The sequence below is a fragment of the Stegodyphus dumicola genome, chromosome 7 (assembly GCF_044657685.1).
Source record: "Stegodyphus dumicola isolate Sdum_Otavi_A_Nest chromosome 7, ASM4465768v1".
In the NCBI taxonomy this organism is placed as follows: Eukaryota; Metazoa; Arthropoda; class Arachnida; order Araneae; family Eresidae; genus Stegodyphus; species Stegodyphus dumicola.
In genome coordinates this window covers 66,073,417-66,095,386 of record NC_140774.1, presented here as the reverse complement: position 1 = coordinate 66,095,386, position 21,970 = coordinate 66,073,417, and the positions used below count along the sequence as shown (strand labels likewise).

General features: G+C 36.1%; 1 protein-coding gene across 4 annotated transcripts in view; it reads left to right on the top strand.

The window, feature by feature from the left end:
- LOC118204879 (uncharacterized) overlaps positions 1–8,118 on the top strand; it is a 55,734-nt gene extending 47,616 nt beyond the window's left edge. For all 4 annotated transcript variants that reach the window (XR_015042068.1, XM_085820366.1, XM_085820363.1 and 1 more), the window contains one exon: positions 6,259–8,118. The gene's annotated coding sequence lies outside the window, so the exon portion shown is untranslated. The remainder of the gene's footprint in view (positions 1–6,258) is intronic.
- Positions 8,119–21,970: the final 13,852 nt, after the last annotated feature.

The following is a 21,970-nucleotide window of genomic DNA, read 5'->3' as shown; positions in this document are numbered from 1 at the left end:
ATGCATAGCGCCGTACCTGATTCATGATACAGCAGTATTCATTACCAATAGCAAACTTGTTTGAGGATAAGTTCGAAAAAATGTTTTCTAGTTGTTACCTAAAATCGGTAAACAATAATCTTTGAAAGATTATTCGATTATATCGTTACTAATATGGTAAAAATTTGAAAAGCAATCAGAAGCCGTATCTCTAGGGTCTTCAAGTCACGATTTGTTTTTATTTGTTCGAATATGATATTTATATCTCTCTTCCTACAAGTATGTATCTTCGTACGTATAAAGTATCAAAAATAATAAAAGTAATTAATAAATTTTCTCTAGTTGCCCTGAAAACTACATCTGAATATAAAGATAAGAAAGACATCAGTAAATTGCTGTTGTTATTTGCTGATCATAATGGTAATCAACCGAACATGATCACATATACCGTCTTCAAAACTGATTTTTATCAAGCTTCATATAAATACTAGGTTTTTGTTAGTCACGTAATTTGACATCCTAAATTTAAGATGACAGATGAAATAATGACTAGTTCTGAATTAGCTCACTCAGGAAGTAAAATTTTCTCCTTCCCGTCAATATAGCATATTTATAGCTCCCAATGATGGCGATCACTAACTAAATATGTTATGGATTAGAACCCTATTGCACTCCATAAGTTTTTCTTTATTCGCTTTATGTGCATGCATGCATGCTTGGTTGTGGAAGAAATTAAAAAGCCCCCCCCCCTTTTTTTTTTTTTTTTTTTTTTACTTAGGTTATTCGAATGTATACGCCAGACATTTATTTGTTGAACTGTAGTTATAATTTGGAACGTGGTGCTAGAGCCGTTGGAGCCGAACCGAACGTCAGTTTGTTTAGAATTATAGAGTTTGATTACGCCAAAGCAGGTGAATTTGGAAAACACCAAAATCGGTCATGCATCCAACTCGTTATCGAGGCTTGAACTCCAGATGAACTACCAGTGTTCGGCGGCTCGCTTGCTAGAACTGCGTTAGGCTCTTTGAATGTAGCAAAGCCACGAGGGTTACCTTCTTAAGATGGCAGGCCTTCGTGGAGTCATTTTCTGAAGGCTTAGATTAGGTTATTATGGCAAAGCACAGTAGGATGCCTTCATGTTGAACTTTCTTAGAGAAATTGACAACCCATACACGTTACACATACAGAAAATTATGAAAACGTCCATGCAGCCGGCCCGTTAGCCTTTATTCGAATCCAGGTCGAAACTACCAGTGTTCAGCGATTTAATTCCTCTACCGCGGGAGGGCCTAATTGCTGAAGGGAACTGGCTTGTATTCATGTTACACACGGTGAAAACAAACAATGCAACCAGCTGATTCGTCTGGCATCGAACCCAAACCAGTTCGAACTTCCAGTATTCAGTAGTTTTAACCACTCGGCCACTGGTGGCGTGTGGTAGGAGCCACAGATAATGTACTGAGTAGCAAAAATCCCTAATAGTGGCCCTGGTTACTAGTAGGATTGTAAGTATATTGGTAATCATCCAATCTACAGCAAGGAAATTTCGGAGCTTAATTGTAAAGTCAAATGCGACACTCCGATAAACGTGGTATATGTAGAGATGGAAAAATTTATTATTTAAAATACTTGTATTTATTAGTAAACATTTTATAATATTTATTCTTAATTTAGCGTTTAAGAATTCTAAGAGAGTTATCTGAGTATTTTTTCCTCCTTTGGTAATCCAATAAAATTGAGTAAATTTATGTTCTGTAATATCTTTGCGTGTTATATACATAGTTTTTTTTTTTTTTTTTCTTTCAAAGTTAGACAAGTTTACACAAACAATATAGGTCGAAAAGGGAGCTGGTCTGCGCCCGGTGAGCCTGTCGGCAGCGTCGCAAAGCGTAATTTGACTAACGAAAAGATCATGCTTTGGATCTGGTGATCTGGATAGTCACTTGTGTTGAAAAATAAATTTATTTCAACAACATAGGCCAAAAATTTAGTTGATCTGCGCCCGTGAGTCCGTCGGCAGCATCGTAAAGCGTAATTTGACTAACAAAAAGATCATTCTTTTGTATTTGGTGGGATTGCCGTGGTATTAATCACAAATAGTATATGGAAAAAGGTAAAACCCTTGACAGTAAAGGATACAACGAGATGCTAGTGCATGTTGACGCTGCTATCAAGGAAAAGAGTCGAATTGAGTTCCGGCGCAGAAAGGTAACGTTCCATCAAGATAATACCATACGTGTCTGCATTCACCGGCTAGCCTCTGTACGGACTCGAAAGGGATCTTTCACCACATCCACCATATAACCCCGACATCGCACGTTCGGACTTTCAGCTACATCTTGCTGGTCCTATCTTCACTTCTGCACAAGACGTCCGAAATGAGGTTGACCTGTGTTTGGACTCGGGCCACCAAGTTTCCGAGCCGAAGGTTTTGAAAAACTACCAAAAAATTGGCAGAAAAGCATAGATTTTTGGTAGTGATTACTATCCGCACTAAAGGTACTGACTGCTTTTTTTTCATAACTTTATGAAGAACGTTCGTGCTTAAAATTTTCGTTACAACCATTAAATTCTGTAATTTATGAATTCCTTCCCACTTCTCATGTATTTATCAACTGTTCTTTATGAACCTGATATTCCTACAATTATCAGCTGTACTTTATAAATCTGATATGTAGAAACGCAATTTGATTTTATGCATTTCAGTATCAAGTGAAATCTTTAAACTAATCGTTCATTATAACACTTTATGTTGTTTTCATTCAAAGCTGAACTCAGATAATGTGCCGAGGTTGAACTACCAGTAATAGGCGACTTTAGCGCTCGCCCGCTAGAATTTAGAGAGGAACTGAGTGCTAGAATTGGGTTAGGCTCTTTGAATATAGCAAAGCCACGAGGTGGCAGATAGCAGATGCTTTCGTGGAGGAAGTTTCTGAAGGCTTAGTTTAGTTTATAGCAAAGCTCCCCATACACGTTACACACGGGGAAGATTATGAAAACGCCCATGTAGCCAGCCCGTTCGCCTTGATTCGAACCCAGGTCGGAACTACCAGTGTTCAGCGATTTAACCGCTCGGCCGCGGGTGAGCCTAATTGCTGAAGGAAACTGGGTCGTATTCATGTTGCACAACAGGAAAACAAACCATGCAGCCAGCTGGTTCGCCTGGGATCGAACCGAAACCAGGTCGAACTTCCAGTAATCAATATTCTTAACCACTCAGCCACTGGCGGCGCGTGGCAGAAGTAAGAGCCACAGATATTGTAGTGAGCAGCAAAAACCTCTAATACTGGCTCTGGTTACTAGTAGAATTATATATTGGTAATAATCCAATCTACAGCAATGAAATTTCGGAGCATAATTGTGAAGTTAAATACGACACTCCGATAAACGTGATAAAGATGAAAAATTTTTTAAAAAAGCAAACTTACTATGCAAATACATGTATTCATTAGTAAACATTTTATAAAATTTATTCTTAATTTAGCGTTTATGAATTCTCAGAGAATTATCTCATCGAATTATTTTTTTCTCCTCTGGTAATCCAATATAATTGATTAAATTTATGTGCTGTTAATATCTTTGCCTGTTATGTACATAGTTTTTTTTTTTTTTTTTCCGTTCAAAGTTAGATAAAACTGAACGTACGTTACACTGAAATTACTTTGTCTAGAAAGTAAGCGCTTGAGTAGAAACAGATGTTGGGTTTTATTTTTAGAAGACATGAGATCGCTTTCTGTAAAGTAATGTTATAAAATTTTGAATTTGAAATAATCGTACTTCGTTTTTAGTAGCGCAGAATGATAAAGATTTAATGAGAATGTAGCAAAGCATCTTTTTAGAGACGCTGTTATAATTTTGCTATTTTATTTTTTTATGGTAGGTCAAGGAAAAAGGCAGGCTGCTAAATGCGGTAACAGCACATTACTCTGTTTCATATATAGCGAATCCGCTCTGAAATGAGGCACGAAGCGGTAAAGTAGCTGAACACCAGTATTTCGGTCCGAGTTTCGAATCCCGCGAAGGGACTGGTTGCGCTTTCGTGGTTTTACCCTGTGTAACGTGTCTAGGAGCCAATTTCCCTTAGAAAGTCTTCCACGAAGGCATCCTTTCCCTTAGGCAGATAGATCGTACCGGTGTTTATTTTATCAACAGTACTGGTTATTTTTAAAAATGATCATCCTAGAAAGGTGATTGCCAAAAAGTATTCACTTCGCATATTTATACGTTATGCATGAATATACTCTTTTTAGTCAATCTAATATATATAAATTACTAATGCTTTAAAAAAATTCAATTTTCAATATTCTGTTTCCTATTTGTTCCTGTTCAATGAAACAGATTCATACACAGCAAATCCAAATGCATCGCTACAGGAAGATGATAAACCAGCACAGTACGTAATTACAGTTACATCCGGAAAAGAGTAGATATACATATAAATACATAATATATATATACGGTATACAACGATATACAATATATATATATATTATCGTTTTTTAGGATGTATCTATAATATGTATCATTTTACTTTATTAAAATATAATATTCAATTTTGTAATTTAGGAATTTCTTCTCCCTTATCATGTATTATCAGCTTGTACTTTATAAACCTGATACCCCTTCAATTATCAGCTGTATTTTATAAACCTGAAACATAGAAACGCAATTTGATTTTATGCATTTCAGTATCAAGTGAAATATTAAAACTGATTGTTCATTATAACACTTTATGTATTCATTCAAAGCGGATCTCAGATAATGTGCCGCAAATTATTTCCACACTAAGTTTTTTGTGCAAATAATACGTCCTGCTAGTGTTTTTGTAATAAAATGCATGTTATTAATTGATTTCGAATTTTCGTTGCATCTTGATATTGCTGCCAAAAGATATTCAATCAACAATAGTATCTTTTACTACGTTTATGTGTGTGGATACATAGACCATTTCTCCGTGTACTAGAAAAATTTGATAATGATTTATCCACTTTTGAAGTAAAAAAATAATAGTTAGGAGTGTTATACGATTTTATAATACAAGTAAAAAATATATATAAAGCTCTGGAAAGTGCTAACACATATTTATGGAATATTATGGATGGTAATTTATGAAATATTATGGATGGATGAGTAAATGGAATATTATGTGCGTGCTATATATGTATACACATATCATCAAGTATAAAATCATTTATATATAATTTTTATGTCGCGATGAAATTTGTTTTCTTCCGCAAAATAACGGCAAATTATGAAACATTACGCAACATTGAAAAGCGTGATGAACAAATTTTGCGAAAAGAAATAGCGACTGCTGCACGTATCTCACAGATATCTTTCATTCAACACAAAAGGTGAAAAAGTTCTATTCCTGTTCAAAACATACCCTGCAGTCTGAGTCACAGACGGAAGAAATGACAGCAGGTCTTTTGTTCAACTGAGGGGATGTGTTTTATGGCTTACTCACTTTCCCGCCAAACAAGTACAGAGGAAGGAAGCGTCGTTGCCATAGTAACCAGGCTGTAGGTAGTCTTACAGATTTGAGTCTTTATCGCTCAACGTTCGTAGCGCCATCTGTTATTAAAAATCGACATGAGAAAGGGGTATTAAACGCTCTTAATTCATTGTCACTGAGTGTAAATTATATCTTTATTAAAAACCACTCAACTAGTTGAATGCTCTGTCATGTTGATCTGGGCAGGTAGTGCTGCTAATTCACAGTGGATAATGGCCTTTTGAGATAAATAATGCTGTTATGCAAGTTGTCTTGTAACAGTTATAATTGAATCAACTAAAGAAGTAAATGCCCTGAAAACACATTGCTGAAGGAGTAGAACTTAATACTCCAAACTATGGTAAATAAAGTGATTGCCAGCATGAAAACACATTGTGATATTTATGTAAAGTCAGCAGAAATCGCATCCATATACAATGCGTAAGCCTTAGTTTCCCCCCTCCGTGAGTTAATCTCTCCCCCCCCTGAATTGCCCTTGTAATTTTGTAATTTAATATGATTAATTTTACATCATATGCAGTACTTTTATGTTTTTTATATGTTTTTTCTATTGTTATGCATCATTCCTCATAAATTGATAAAATTATAATTCACAGCTTCTGAAAAATCTATGATTTTATGTAATTAAAGATAATTTTATGAATGTGTATTTTGAATCAGTACTTTTATCCATTATACCTCTGTATTTATTCTTGCAGAATGTGAAAATTTTGATGAATTGAGATTTTGAAAATATAATCACTAAATACAATTTTGTTTGGTAGGCACAAATATGTGTAACTGGAAATCTGGTTATGAAAAGGAAACTGAAAATTTAGTATTCACGTGTCCATTTTGTCCCTATGTTGGTGAAAGAAGCAGTGGCTTTGAAGAGCACATGTTAAAGCATAAAAGGAATGAAACTGTTATTTCTTGACATAAGCAACAAAGTCTTTATCCAGAAACATGATCTGAAATCTCATTTGAGAATTCATTCTAAAGGGTGGATCTTATGTTTGTGAAGTATGTAATAAAATGTTTAATCATCAGTGGAATCTCAAAACTCATTTAAGGGTGCATACTGGTGAATATCCATGTGGCAAGAAGTATAAACATAAACAGGGACTTTTGATGCATTTTTTATAGTGCTCATTGAATGGGTATGTATATTAGTTCTTTAAAAATATAAAACTCCATTTGTATTGGAAGTTGCAGTGAAGAGCAAGATAGTAAAAATTTTCTGCTGTTGAATTTAACTTTTAATAACTCGCTTACAAATAAGTTGTAAGATTTGATTATAATATACTATTACTCAATGATTTTGGCTTCAAATTTTACAGAATTTGGTTTTTATTTAAATAAAGCAAGACTAAGGGATGCTATTTTCTCTTAAAATTGTCTTCCCTGTTTTATTGCAATGTATTTTATTGTTTTATTTATTGTGAATTCTCATGTGATTCACTGCTTTATTTTAAATCATGTCATTCATTAAATGCACTGTGCCCTCACTAAGTGATAGAAGTGGCATATTTTTTCCTTCAATTTTTTTTTTTTCTTTTTGCCACATTTCCTAATCATAGAAGAAATACTTTTTTTTCCCTAATAACTTTTTTTAATTTATTGTTTTGAAATGTATGATGGATAATACATTATATCTTTTAAAAACCTTCATAATTGGTATAATAAGCTCTTCTTTCTAAATATTCAAAATTATCTTTTGTAATGAACCATTTTGAAAATGGTACATCCACCTGTAATAATTGTTTATTTCAAGCTGTTTTGTATTTTTTCCCCTTAAAAATTCTAATAAAATTCTGCTACTGCTCTCTAGAATGCTTCTTAAATAAATCTTGTTCAATTTCATTTTAAGGAGGCTGGAACAATTGCATTCTTTTCTGTGGTAAAGTAAATTCTGTTATTAATCTTGTTTATTTTGCAAAAGAGCTAATGTCATTTAATATTATTGTATTAACCCCCTCAAGCATATTGGATACATAGCGTTGACCTTAAGGAATGTCAAAAATTGATACTTTTATTGCAATTATCTTACTAAAAGTTCTGATGATGTTTTTTTTTTTCTTCCATTTTTGTCTATAAGTGGACTGGAAATTATTGTGTGCAATGTGTGCTTCTATGTAAAGTTTTAACATTTTATTTAAAGTGAAATCTTTGAATTTTTTTTTTTTTTTTTTTTAAAGGGAACAGCTTGTTTAAGGAATTTCTGTAAGGAAAAATAATTCTGTAGTTAATTTGAGTGTTCTTATTTATCGATTTGTGTGGGGAAAATTTAGAGAAATATACCAGTGAATTGTCAGATTGTTTTTGACTTTGTGCTTAATATTTCTATAAAATTAAATAATATTTCTGCTTGTATATGTATCGTGTTTAAGTATCGAATATATAGTTGATTAAAAAATTAAATTCAAGTTGTTATATAATACAGTTTCTATCAATTCTTCATTATAAAAAATTAATAAATTTTTACTGGAAAAAGTTTTGTTATTATCAAGCTTCTTTTATGTAATTGTGTTTTATGTTCCCATTTTTAATAAAGTTGTGTTTTATGACCAAATGGAAAAATATGCACATAAAATAAAAGATAATATTTCTATCTCTAATAAACATGCAATTTATATTTCGGTAAATGAATCTCTGTGTCTTTTTGTTGCGAGTTCCAAAAGCATTTAATTCTTTCTTTCAAATGATTTTTTGGTACTATTTGATTATCCCCACTCTCACAAAAAAAAAAAAAAAAAAAAGTATGACAGTGCACTATGTCAGGAAAAAGTATTTATGTAGCCGCCCACGATGTTACCAAAAGGTATTTATATAGCAACCGAGATGTGCACATAGCTTCTTTCCAAATGGCTTTCCATTTCCCCAGATATTTTCACCCGTGTGATTGCAGATTGTAATCTCTCCAGTGAAAATTTCAGTGTTTTAGGATAGCAATACCTAGATTCTTTATGTTTGCAGAAATCATCAGATATAAAAACCATATGATTACTCAAATGGCTGTCCTCTCTTCGGGTAATTGGAACCAGGTAAATCAGTATTTTGTCTCGAGAGAATAAAAATGTTTCCAAAATATATGCTTTAAAAGGCAATTTTTGCACTTAAACTAAATGTGTGAGGGGTTTTTTCAGATAGGGTCATAGACGAGTCCTATTATATTCAATACAAGTATTTATTAACATGCTTAAACTATAATATTCAATACAAGTATTTATTAACAGGCTTAAACTATAATATTCAATACAAGTATTTATTAACAGGCTTAAGTTACATACGCACATTACATTTAACTTTAAGAAAATTACAGAGCAAGAGTCTTATACAACCTATCAGGTTAGATTTTTTTACTAAAGTCTTTCTCTGCTACTCACCAGAGGGCACCCTTGTTGTCACAGTTAGTCCAACAGTTTATGTTAAAGGATTGGTTACAAATGTTATTTTACATTTAATGACATTTTCCACCTATTTTTTTACATATTGCATGTTTTTAAAATTGCGAATAACTGTTAACTTGATTTTGGTGGACCTTTTATTTTAGTTCATATTTCTAGTGTATCTTTTACTGACTTTTGTTTGACATACATTGCAAGTCTGTGCCATCATCATATATTAACCTGTGAGCACTTAGACCAACTATGAGGTACCCAAGCTCACAGAGTATAAAAAAAAAGAGGGCAAACTCCATTGGTAGTTTTGCCTACTTTTGTTGCTCAGTTTATAGAGAGCACTGCTATGGTGGGAGATATTCTTGATACTTAATCTAGTGTTTGGTATTATGGCACAGTGATCCTAATTAATATGTATTTTTCATAATGAAAAATCCAAAATCTAGTAGATGTTTTGCATCAAGGTTTAAATCGAGTTATTGCTTATCAGTGAACAAAAGTAAAAGTTTGGGATTAAAAAATTCAAGTCTGTTTAAAGCTGCAAGTATAAGTCTGTATAAATCATGTATAGCTCCAAATTTAGAGCTCTGATAGAACTAAGTTTAAAGTTCTGAAATAACTTTTAAATCATTATCATGCACATTATGATTTCAAGAAAATTTTAAACATATTGGAATAGTTAATACAGTGTAATGGAAGCTTAATTTAAACTTTGCAGAAATGTTTGTTACATATTAAGAGAATTTAAGTCTAACTGAATGAAATGATAACAAATATATAATTCTCTGACTGTTAGAGATCGCACTTGTTAAGTAACTTAATTTGGCTTTTTTTTAAAATTAGATTGAGAAAACTCAGCATTTCTTTTTTTTATTACATTTGTATTTATGAAAGAGTGCATGGGAAAACCTTTTTCGCCAAATTTATTTGAAAAGATTATTTTTCAATGTGTCTACTGTATTCTATGCAATTTTAAACTGAAATAGGCTATTTATAGCTATAAACTACTAACAGGTGAGTTACTGGAGTGCATCTTGTTTTTTAAAAGAAAATAGTTAAAGATCAGCATAAAACTTATTGTTTGCCATGAAATAATATATTGTTATAGATTTGGAATTTAAATAGCTAATGTTAGTAGAATTATAAATAAAATTGTTTTATTCCCTGTGCAGTGCAGCATGTGACGAATATTAAAAGAAAGCTAAGCCGAAAAATTAAAAATACAAGAGCATGTGCGTTTAACATTTAATAAATAAATATCTTTTTTTGATTTTGGGAAATTGCTAGAACAATCGCGCGTGATTTCCAAAGCTTATAAAAAGGAGGAAAATTCTCAATTTAGTTATACATTTAAAAGTCAAGTATAATATATTGGTAAAGGCTGTTAATGGTCGATTGCCTCTTACTAAGTGAAAAGACATAAACATAAGCAGTGGCGGCTCGTGGCTAAAATTAATAGGGGTGCTGTTCCAAAAAAAATTTAACCTTTGTTTTAAAATTGTGTAAAAGGAAACAAACATGTATAAAAAGAAAATTTATTTTGAAACTTCATGAAATCTTACAAGAAAAAATGAAACATTTCTTAATTACTTTAACCAAAATTGTTACAGTTCAATCTTTGTCTATTCATTTAAAAATGAAATCCATTCTTCTTGTTTTAATTTGCGCAAAAAGATGAATAATTTTCTTCTTGATCTCTGGATGACAAGTAAGGAAATTTTTCTTTATTGAAAGCAATGCAAGCGCATTTAGTCTCTCCAAATTCCTAATGCTTCTTAGAAAAGTTTTCATTCTTTTCAATGTTATAAAAGCAGCATTCTGCCTCTGATGTAGTCATAGGAACTCTGAAGAGAATTTTTATCAGTTTTGTAATTTCACTAAGAACATCATCTAGATTATTTTTGAAGATAAATTTTAGCAGCTCAATTAATTTGCAGTATTTATCTATATCAGACCTACAATAGTTCAGTTTTGAAGCTTTTCTTTTTCAGTCATTGGATATGCTTCAGTGTTCAATACTATTTCTTCTGTAGAATGTTCATTCCTAAAACTAAGCATTTCTTGTTAAACAATTTAGCAGCTGCTAAGTGTTTAGTGGAAGAATATCTGTGTATTATATCACTACATAGTACAGTCAAAAGTCGTTAATTCGGACACCCATAATTCGGAATGTTCTGTAATCCAGACATCAAAACTAAAAACTTTCTGCGCATGCGCCGCGTTGACACATGCGCATAAGCGTTTACGCGTGCGCGTAAGACCTTTTACGACTGCGCATATGAGTGTGCGCAAGTGCAGAATACGTTTTCGCGTGCGCGTTTTATGTATAATAGACGTATAAGCTAAAATTATCTAATTATCTATTTCAGTTAATGTTGATGATTGCGTTGTTCCTTAATTTTCGAATTGGATCCGGCTTATTATTTTTTGCAGACTGTAAGAGCAATTTTATAAAAGTAAGCTTAAACTTTCGATTATATCAAATAGAATTTCCGATATATATTTGTTAATATGTAAAGGATCTAAAGCGAAAGTATGTTTTGAAATCCGAAATCTGTTTATCAGTTTCACGCTGCTCGGCGTGGGGAACGCAACGGCGGGCGCGTAATGAATTGGAAGTTGATTTGTCAGCATTATCCTTATCTTCAGCGCAGATGTTTTTATTTTATTTGGCTTATAATTCCTTACCAAATGTAGTATTTCATCTTGATATGCTCCGTCTTTGATATGATTTAAAACAAGTTTCTCGTCATTATAATTCGCTTCCGATAGCGAAGAAAAGTAACAGAGGTTATTGAAAACGAAAAAATTTCGATTGATAAATTATTCGATTGACAAATTAGTCGGTGTTCTTGACACAGCAATTATAGGACTTGAACAGCGGAACTTTGTAACTGAACAAGAAATTATGTCTGTTTAATAGAATTAAAGAGAAAGTATTATCACATGAAACGAAGCAAAACTTAAACAACTTACATTGAAAGAAATGTTTAATAAAGTAAACAAATAAATATTAAGCTTTTTCTTTTTGGAAATTTTGATACCCTTTAGATCATAATTGTTCTTTATTTCATAAATTACGGTTTCATATTTTTAATTTTAGAATTTCTGCATGCCATCTTACGAGATTTAAACTGATGATCTATAATCCGGAATCGCCGAAGTCCCGACGAGTCCGGATTAACGACTTTTGACTGTATTGAGTAGTTTTGAGTATAACTACTCAATACTATGTATTGATCATAGTATTGAGTATACATAGTTTTAAGTCACATATTTCCTTAGCTTCTGCCATCAGTGTCTTTGGAAAAATTCTCACAGTACTTTGAGTTTCTGAATTCTAAAATAGCAGTCTGAAATTTGTTATATATTCATTAACTTTAAACACAGTAATTTCTCTGGATTGCATTTAGTTGTATATTATTTCAACATGAGGCATCTGATAAGAAAGCTGTAACCAAAACTTGAAGTTATCATCATTTAGATATTTTAAAATTCCTGTTGCTTTTGCAGTAGTTTGATCTGCATTTGATGTTGACTGAATTTCAGTAAGGAATTTTTTTTTTTTTAAGTTGCAAGTTTTCATGAACTCTGTTTATGGTCCGTATGATGAAGTTCCACCTTGTAGAGGAATACTACACGCGCGGAGTAAAAAGAATTCGCGTTTTCAATAACATGCCAGAATTTCGGCACTGCAAGAGCGACAGTGCTCCCCTCTCTACCGGGCTCGTGTGCTGCTTTCTGTGAGCGCATGCGTAGAACAGCCAAACACCATGTCGCTGGAACTGTGAAACGCGCAGTTCCAAACAAAAACTTTAGTACCTTTTTCACAAAGTGGGAGATGGCTACTGACATTAAGCTTAAGGAATTGTGTATTGTAAAAGTATAAAGAAAGAATTAAAGACTAAAAGGCACGCTATATTAAATATTAAAAATGAGTAATAAGGGGAAATAGGGGGTGCTGCAGTTCCACAGTGCTTATTACGAGCCGCCCACTGGACAAAAGATATATCAATTTAGCTTGATTATTGTGCCTATTCCGAAACCTGGTCAGTACCATTCAAATCCTCAAAATTATTGACCTATCAGCCTCCTATCTTCGTTATCAAAGATTTACGAATTTGTGGTACTTAAACTCCTGAATGATTTTCTCCGGAGCCAAAACGTTCTTATTGACGAGCAATTTGATTTCCGAGCAAAACACTACACAATGCACCAGCTTCTGAGGACAATGGAGTTTATTCACGAAGGCTTTCATAGCAAAATGCTTACTGGCGCCCTTTTTCTTGACATAGCCAAAGCATTTGATAGGACTTGGCATACGGGTATTATTATCAAGCTCATGCGACTTGGTATTCCGGCTTAACTTATTCACATAATTAACTCGTATCTCACTAATTGTTCTTTCTCAGTACGAGTTAATTATATCATTTCCGCTCCCCGTGCAATTGTAAGTGGCGTAGCTCAAGTTAGTCTACTTGGACCGACTATATTCAACATTTTTATGAACGACATTCCAAAATCACCCAGTGTTACTCTAACAGTCTATGCGGATGACACGGCCATCCTAACAAAACACAAACATTTGAATGTTCTGGTTCACAATCTTCAGAGTTATCTCCATAGCCTTGAGCATTGGCTCGTTATTTGGAAAATCAAAATTAATGTCGCTAAATGTGCTGCCATGATATTTACACGCTCCCGAGTCCCGTACCCTACCATCAATTTAAAGTTCTTCGATGACTATGTTCCCTGGTCAAATTCATATAAGTATCTAGGAGTGATACTTGATTCCAAATTAATCTGGCGTCTTCATATTGATTATACACTCAATAAAGCGAAGACCGTCAGAACCCAACTTTACCCCCCTCTTAGCTCGAAAGAGCCCTCTGTCAGTTAAAAACAAAGCTCTTCTCTATACTTGTATCATTCGAACAATATTTTTGTATGCCTGCACCATTTGGGGTACAGCTGCAAAAACACACATAAAAAAACTTCAAGGCTTTCAAAGTAAGACGTTTAGACCTTAAAGCAGCCTATTATGTCTGTACTGATGTGATTCATTCGCATCTTAACATTAAACCCTTTGATGTTGTTATTAAAAAACCTCAAAGTCAAAATTGAAGAGATTGATAACCGTGCACTTCAACAGTTACTAGCCTACGATCCTGCTATTCGCAGCTCTCAGAAAAGACCTCGATCCATCATTGGGATTCAGAGGATGGACGGCAAGGGTGATGGTCGCTCGTGTGACGAGCTCCCGCCAACTCAGAGCAATTCTGGGAATTTTGTTTTAATAACGATGTTATTGATGAAGATATGTGCGAGGCTAGAGATCAGGCTGCCTCTGTGCAATCAGCGTCGCCAGATGATGAACGCATGGATTTAGTGATCAAGTTTTACGACCTCAAGCAGCAATTCGAAGCGATTCAACGGCAAAAGAATTTCACGAAGAGGACACCCTCACCGTTGGACTCAAGTGGATACGAGCAGCTCGACCGGGCGGGTAAGTCTCTTTTCCATAAGATCAATGATATTGCCAACATCTTAGATGTTCCGATTTTTCACCTTCCCTCGACCAGAGAAGAATTTTTGAATATTTTGGAGAGCGAGCGCTTAGCCAAGATGGCCGCCGCACAAACCGCAGAAGATCCTTGTGACCATGAGGCATCCAAACCCACGCACGAGTTAGGGGGGAAACCGGTTCAGACGACGTCATCGCGAAAGCGAAAGACTCAGACAATCGACTCCGACGGGTTTATCACCCCCGCGGCTCGAAAGCAAGGGAAGGGGCCGATTGTGGATCTTACAAAAGATGATTTGGCTCAAAACGTTAAAGCACCCAATTCTGTTATTCCAAATTCAAAATTATTAAATAGCCCAAAAAATGCTACTCCAAAAAAGGAGAGGATTACAAACAAGTATGAAAGAATTAGAAATTCTATCATAAATGACGAAAATAATGACTCTGAAATGACTAATGAGAGCACCACTGAGGGAGTAAATTCCGAGCAGGCACGGAACGTACCCCCCCCACTGCAGCCTGAGATTCCGGCTATACATCTCAAGAGCAGCAAGAACTGGAAGACACAAGTGTCTTTCATGAGAGAAATTGCCCCAAATTTACGGAGCATCCTGACTGGACCTTATCTCAAAATTTTTGTGCAAACAGAGCTGGAGTTCAGGGAGGTCACCCGCTGGATGAAACAAGCCGGCATTCAGTTCAAAACTTTTTACTTAAAGCAGGACCGGCCAGTCAAAATTGTCATCAGAGGCCTCCCTGTTGAAACAGACGTCGGGGACATCAAAGAGGAAGTTGAGGCGATGGGATTTAAAGTGCATCGCATCGTTCGGCTTACTCAGCCTGGCTCCAGACATCCTATGCCACTTGTTTATTTACGAGTTATCCCACACCCCTTCCTCGATCATCTGTTCCTGTCAGTGATTTTGATAAACTTTTGAATGTCACTGACATGTGGGGCACAGAGATCAGCATTGAGCGTTACCGCGGCCGCAAGGGCCCTACTCAGTGCTTTCGGTGCCAGGGCTTTTTCCATTCTTCGGAACTCTGCACCCTTCCAATCCGTTGTCTCAGATGCTCTGGACCCATTGGGCACGTGAGTATACCAAAGGATTAGACGTACCTGCCACATGCTGCAACTGCGGTGGAGATCATCCTGCTTCCTATAAATCTTGTCCCCGCTACCCAGGTAATAAACAGGCTCGTGGCAAAAATTCCTCGCCTAAGACTAGGGCAGCTGCACAGACAGCCCCCGCAGGGTTCTTCTAAGCCCACAGCAACCGCTGAGACAAGACGTCCCATGCCTGCTCCCTCAAGCAACGTCAGTTCACCATCTTATGCACAGATGGTGAAGAACACCACCAAGCACGGATTCAAATCCACGAATCCAAGACTGCCGGCAGCAGAAGCCCCAGCAGTATCAGCCACACCAGAGTGTAGCAATGATTCCGACGATGTCTTTTCATCTATACTAAAATGCTTTATCGAAATCTCCCGCGACCCTGCGGTAGATCAGCATATTCTGCTTCTTGCCTTCAAAAAAGCAATGCCTAAACTCAGGCAAGCAGATGCTTTAATGAGGGCATTTTATTTGTACGAAAGCTATGTTGAGCTTTCAACTTAATTCGGCATTTTTAGACCCATGTCTTCTGTTTTTCAGTGATGAACCTCTGTTTACGGCCTAAAATTCAATTTTATGAATAGCAGTTCAAACACCATCAGAGAACTGACCATTGGCACATGGAACGCCAATGGATTAACATCTAAAATTCACGAAGTTCGTGATTTTGTAGTAGAGCATGATATTGACGTGCTTTTAGTCCAAGAGACTCACCTTACCCCAGGGAATACTCCCAAAATTGGGAATTATGACATTTACTGTACTGACAGGGTGTCACAGGGCAGAAATCCCAGTGGTGGCACTTGTATCTATGTGAAGCGTTCCTTAAAGCACCACATGATACCGTCCCGATTTAAATGTTTTGGAAGCGACAATTATCAAAATTTTCCTTCAAAATTCCTCCCTGCTGACAATAGTTTCAGCTTATTTACCTCCACAGTCAGCAGCACGTGGAAGGCCAGCTTTTCCTGTCAGTGATTTTGATAAACTTTTGAATGTTTCAAATCACCTAATTATTGCTGGTGATCTAAATTCACGCCATACCGCATGGTTTTGTTCAAATAGGAACAGGTATGGTATTAGTCTAAATTCATGGTGCCAGAGTAACAATGTTCAGATCATAGCTCCTACCCTCCCGACTTTTTACCCTGTAAAAATGTCCCCTGCAGTTTTTGATCTGGCTGCCTTTTATAATATATTTTTTCGGCATGAGATAAAAGTGATTCAGGAATTGGACTCTGATCACTAACCTGTTTTGATTTCCTTAGATATTCAAAATCGATACTCAAAATTAGAGGAGCAAGTCTCAACAAATTGGGACGACTTTAGATTTATTTTGGAAAAAACTTCACTCCCTCCCATCAAAATTTCCAGCAATTCGGACTTTGGCAGGCATATTAAAAGTATGGAGTCTTTACTTAAAGAAGCGAGAGCTGCGGCTTCAAAACCACTTAAACACCCAGGTGCTAGGCTCCCACCTGAGACTAAATTCAAAATTAAGCAGCGGAACTACTTGCGAAGAATTTGGCAAAGGTCACGAGATCCAAATATCCGTGCCCAGTTTCGCAAGATACAGAACGAGATAAGGACCGAAACCCGCTTATTAAAACAAGCGGAGTGGAAAACATACATTGAGTCCCTAACGAATGCAGACAAATCGATTTAGCGCACAGCCGCCCGATTACGCAAACATAGAACACTCATTCCGCCCCTTCAAACGGCCGATGGCGCACAGATGGCCTACACTGACTCAGAAAAGGCTGATGTCATAGCTGACAGCCTTGCAACTCAATTCACACCAAATCACGACTCTAACACCAAATCACGACTATAACCGCCCGGTTACACAGAGGCGCATACAAGCACGGGTTAAAGATTTTTTAACACAACCCATCACTACTGAACTCCGACCAACGGACCCTACTGAAGTTATGGTTTTCATTAACAAATTGAAACCTGACAAGGCACCTGGCATAGATTCTATTTCGATTCGCATGATCAAAACTTTCCCCCTATGTTTATCGTTTGGATCACGGTACTCATAAATTTAATGCTCAGGAGAAGCTATTTCCCCGAGTGTTAGAAAATTGCAGCAGTCGTCCCCATTCCAAAACCGGGACAAAATTTTAACTTACCCGTCAATTACAGACCCATAAGTCTGTTATCCTCTCTCTCAAAGATCTATGAATTTGTCTTACTTAATCGCCTGAATGAATTCTGTCGGGATCAAAATTTGTTAATCCCGGAACAATTCGGTTTCCGACCTAAACGCTCCACAGTACACCAGTTACTGTCGCCAAAGCCTTTGACAGGACTTGGCATGACGGGATTATTTACAAGTTCATGCGGCTTGGTTTTTCGGCTCATCTCATTAAAATTATTAACTCGTACTTGACCGGACGCAGTTTCCGCGTGCGAGTTAACCACGAATTCTCCTCTCCCCGCCCAATCTATGCTGGCGTAGCTCAAGGTAACCTCCTTGGACCTTCAATCTTTGACCTTTACGTAAATGATATTCCTAAGGCCCCAAATATCGATCTTGCGTTATACGCAGACGATACAGCCATCATTTCACAACATTCCAACACCCTCCAGGTAATCTCCCAATTGCAGAGTTACCTTTCGGCCTTAGAACTCTGGCTCGGTCTGTATAAAATCAAAATTAATGTCTCAAAATGTGCCGCCACTATGTTCATCCGAAGAAATATCCCAAGTTTACCTAATTTAATGCTCTTCGGTGAACCCATTCCCTGGGTTTCTTCTTATAAATATCTAGGTGTTTTACTAGACTCAAAATTAACTTGGCAGCCTCACATTCGCAAAATCATAGCGTGTGCAACAGCTGTCAAAACCGCCCTACGCCCCTTTTTCGCTGTAAACAGCGACCTGTCACTCGATAACAAAATCCTGCTCTACAAATCTATGATAAGGCCTGTTCTTACATATGCGTGCCCATCTGCACTGACTAACAGAAAACATGTTCAAATTTTTCAATCCAAAATGCTTCGGCAAATATTAAAAGCTCCATGGTTCGTAAGGAACGAAGAGATTCATAATGACCTCAAAATTATGCCCATTAATCGCTATATACAGCGACTTTCGGAAAATTTTTTCAAAAATATTCAACATGTTGCTAATCCTGTGCTTCATATGCTACCCATATACGATCCTGCTGTTGCTTCTTCCCGGAAAAGACCCAGAGTGGTTCTCAACCAGGAATATTCAGCTCTCCCATGTAAACGGGCTAGATATGATTCCGACGATGTCTTCTCATCTACACTAAAATGCTTAATCGAAATCTGACAGCCATGTGAATAACTACTTCTCGTTCCTTAACCCCCCACCCCGCCTCTAAAGTTCTTTAATGCACACAGCATTAACTCGAGGAACCCCCTTTAACGTTTCTTTAATAAGAAACATCACAGTCTAAAATGACTGATTTAAAATACTCCTTACTTTTGAATTGCCTTAAACTGAAAAAGATTTTTAAATACTGCTCTTTTCTTCCTTTAAAAAGGAACTTTCTCAGGCGTTTAACAACGTCATTTTAGGCCTTTAAATACCGCATTGAATAGCGGTCAAAAACGAAACTTCTCCCTTCCAGCTGATCACTGGCAGAACTACGTTTTCGACCTGTAAACAGGTTCCCCTTCCCTCCCACCCCTGAAGAACGCGCATCGGAAATTTCCCTGCGTATTCTTCGCTTCTGACGTATACAAAACATGATTATCAAGGTTCAAGGAAACTTCACCTTTTATTTTTCTAGTCAAAATTTTATTATGGCTGCCCCTATCTAAATTATTCTGGCTCTTTTTCGGCGCAAAATTAAGACCTTCTGAGTTTTTTGCCTTTTTTTGACTCAGTGTGAAGGCACTTATTCCAAGTCATTCGGCTTCTCAAAATTTTTACCCTATTACACAATCCCCTCTTTTTGATGATTTAAATTCCTTTGAAGATGTGGAGGTAAAGGCGTAATTGCCTATGAACTCCGTAAATTGCACTTCCTTGATCCTCCATCATTGGACGCGAATACGACATCTATGCTCCAGCTAAAAGGCGCAGACACGCCCCTCTCTTCTCAATTCCAGCACTCGACCCATGAAGGAAGGACCCTACTGCCATATAATTGCTATCTTCTACTCCAATTTTACTGGAAAGTGGCCACTTCTGCATTGTTATCAATCTGTTCACTACTTAATTACATCATGCTCTCAGAAATAAATCTCTGCCGTGGATTTAATAGTTTACTTCACTATAATTAATGCCATATGCCAATGAGCCTATTAATCTGTAAAATCTTTCCTACCCGCTTTCTGCTTTAGTGTTGTATTTATGTATTATAAAAATACTATAAAATTATAAAATACAAAAAAAGTTTTAAACCAAGAAACTTAAAAAAAAGAAAACATAATAATAACTTGATTTTTCCTATCCCTAAACTTTCTCAAGCTAATGTAGTTCCCTCTGTGCATCATGATAACTATTTATGCATTTTTCTTATTTCTGCTCACTACTTAGATATTTTTCTGATGTGGAGGTACATGGTTTTGAACCATAGGCACTCCGTAATTTATAAACATTGGCATTGGCAGTTTAATTAGATTTGAACTTTGCAGATCAAGATTAATTCGCAACTTCTCTCAAGACAAGCATATCCGAGCGGCAGAAATTCTCAAGCTGCAGATCCTCACCAAAAAATCTATAGGGAGAAGACCCAAAGAGTCTATTCCCCTATTGATTCTTTGTCATCACATCGTGGGTTCGGGCCTCAGCCCCGCTCCAGACCAGATATGGCTCTTCTTTTTTCCTACAGTTTTTGCCAAAAGATGGCGCCACGCTTACTTCTCTTCTAAAGACTCTGCACTAGGTGCAGAAAGTACGTTCCATTTTACTGGATTCAACTCATCATTAAAGATACCCTATTTATAATATATTGGTAAAGACCGCGCTAGGCCGATTGCCTCTTAATTGCGTTACGACATAGACATAGACATCAATTTAGTTAATTGTTGTTTTCAGAGATTGTTTAGAAAACTGCTCTTGTTGATTGTAGCGAATTCGCGGATTAGCTTTCTTTAGCTGTTTTGAATTAAGTTCTGTTCAACGTTTGAGTAGTTAAAAGATAACTAATGTGAGATACTGTAATACTGTACGAATATCTGAGGAATATTTAAGCATTTTGTTTTATTTGTTGAGATAATAATAAATTTTAGTTCATTTTTCATCGCACTTGTGCATTCAATTCATAATAAAACCTTACGCACGCAACAACTTTTGGTGTCAGAAGTGGCATATTGAATGCCAATAACAAGAGCGATGGAGGAGCAGCTGATGGCAGCTTTTGCTACATTTAACCCTTTCAGGACGGGCGTCCCATATACACATTCCCTAAGAACGTCTCTTACAGCCGGGCGTCCCATCCACGCATCAGTAAAGATCGCATTCAGAGGACGGGTGATGCGTATACGCATTTTAAGGTGGAACGTTTTTCTGAAGGCCACTAGATGGCATCCTGTGTCCATTACTTTTGAAATGAATACAGTTTTAGGTTCCTGACCTTGAGTTTGATATATTCTGCTTGACTTTGGTATTTTATTCATCCACTGTTCGAGGGTGGGGGGGCGGAGGGAAAGGGTGAACAGAAGTGGGCTCTTTAAATCGCTGCCTGCTAATGAAAACATTCTCGTATCTGATTTATATCCAATTCCTTTTTTTATTCTAGTTTTTCCTCTACTATGTACGGTCTTTTAGGGTTACTGTGCGGAGTTTTTTTACGTTTTGCATTGCCTTCAAAAATATTTTCGTTCCTTCTTTTTTTTATTTAGGAAAGCCTCACCTCCAGTCTATTATGGCGGGAAGGCGCTATTTATCAGAGGAAGAATACCCTCGTATGGTTAGTGAACCATTTAACTAACGCAAATGAGAATACTAAATCATTTTCTAAAGAGTTAAAAAGTAATACTCTTTCTAAGAGTTACAAAGTGATACTTTTCTGTGCTTCGAGATTTACCACACTCGTTTTCATTTTAAATTTTGTAACTTCTTACTGTAAATAGTCTTTATTGTGTTCTTTTTATTAATTTTAAACTTTATTGATGGATTTTATCAATTAAAACTTTGGAATAATTTGAATAGCGCTTCCGAAAATTATTTTAGAAGATAAGCAATTTTTTAAGTATATTTTCATGTAAAATAAAGAAAAAACTGTTTTAAGGGCTAATTTTAACATATATTAGAGCTCAAGGAATAATCTAAAATGATACCAAAAATTACGATGCTAGAAGCGAAACTTTTGTTTTTCTGATTTTGTTATAAAATTAGGCTTAGCGATGCAAAACCTCCGTCCTGTACAGTGACTGCCTTCGATTCTCTTCCATCCCGCACGAGCGTCTTAAACAAAGGTGTGCCGTCGCGAAAATGTTAAAGAGGAGATGAAAGAATCCGTTAATGAGAAG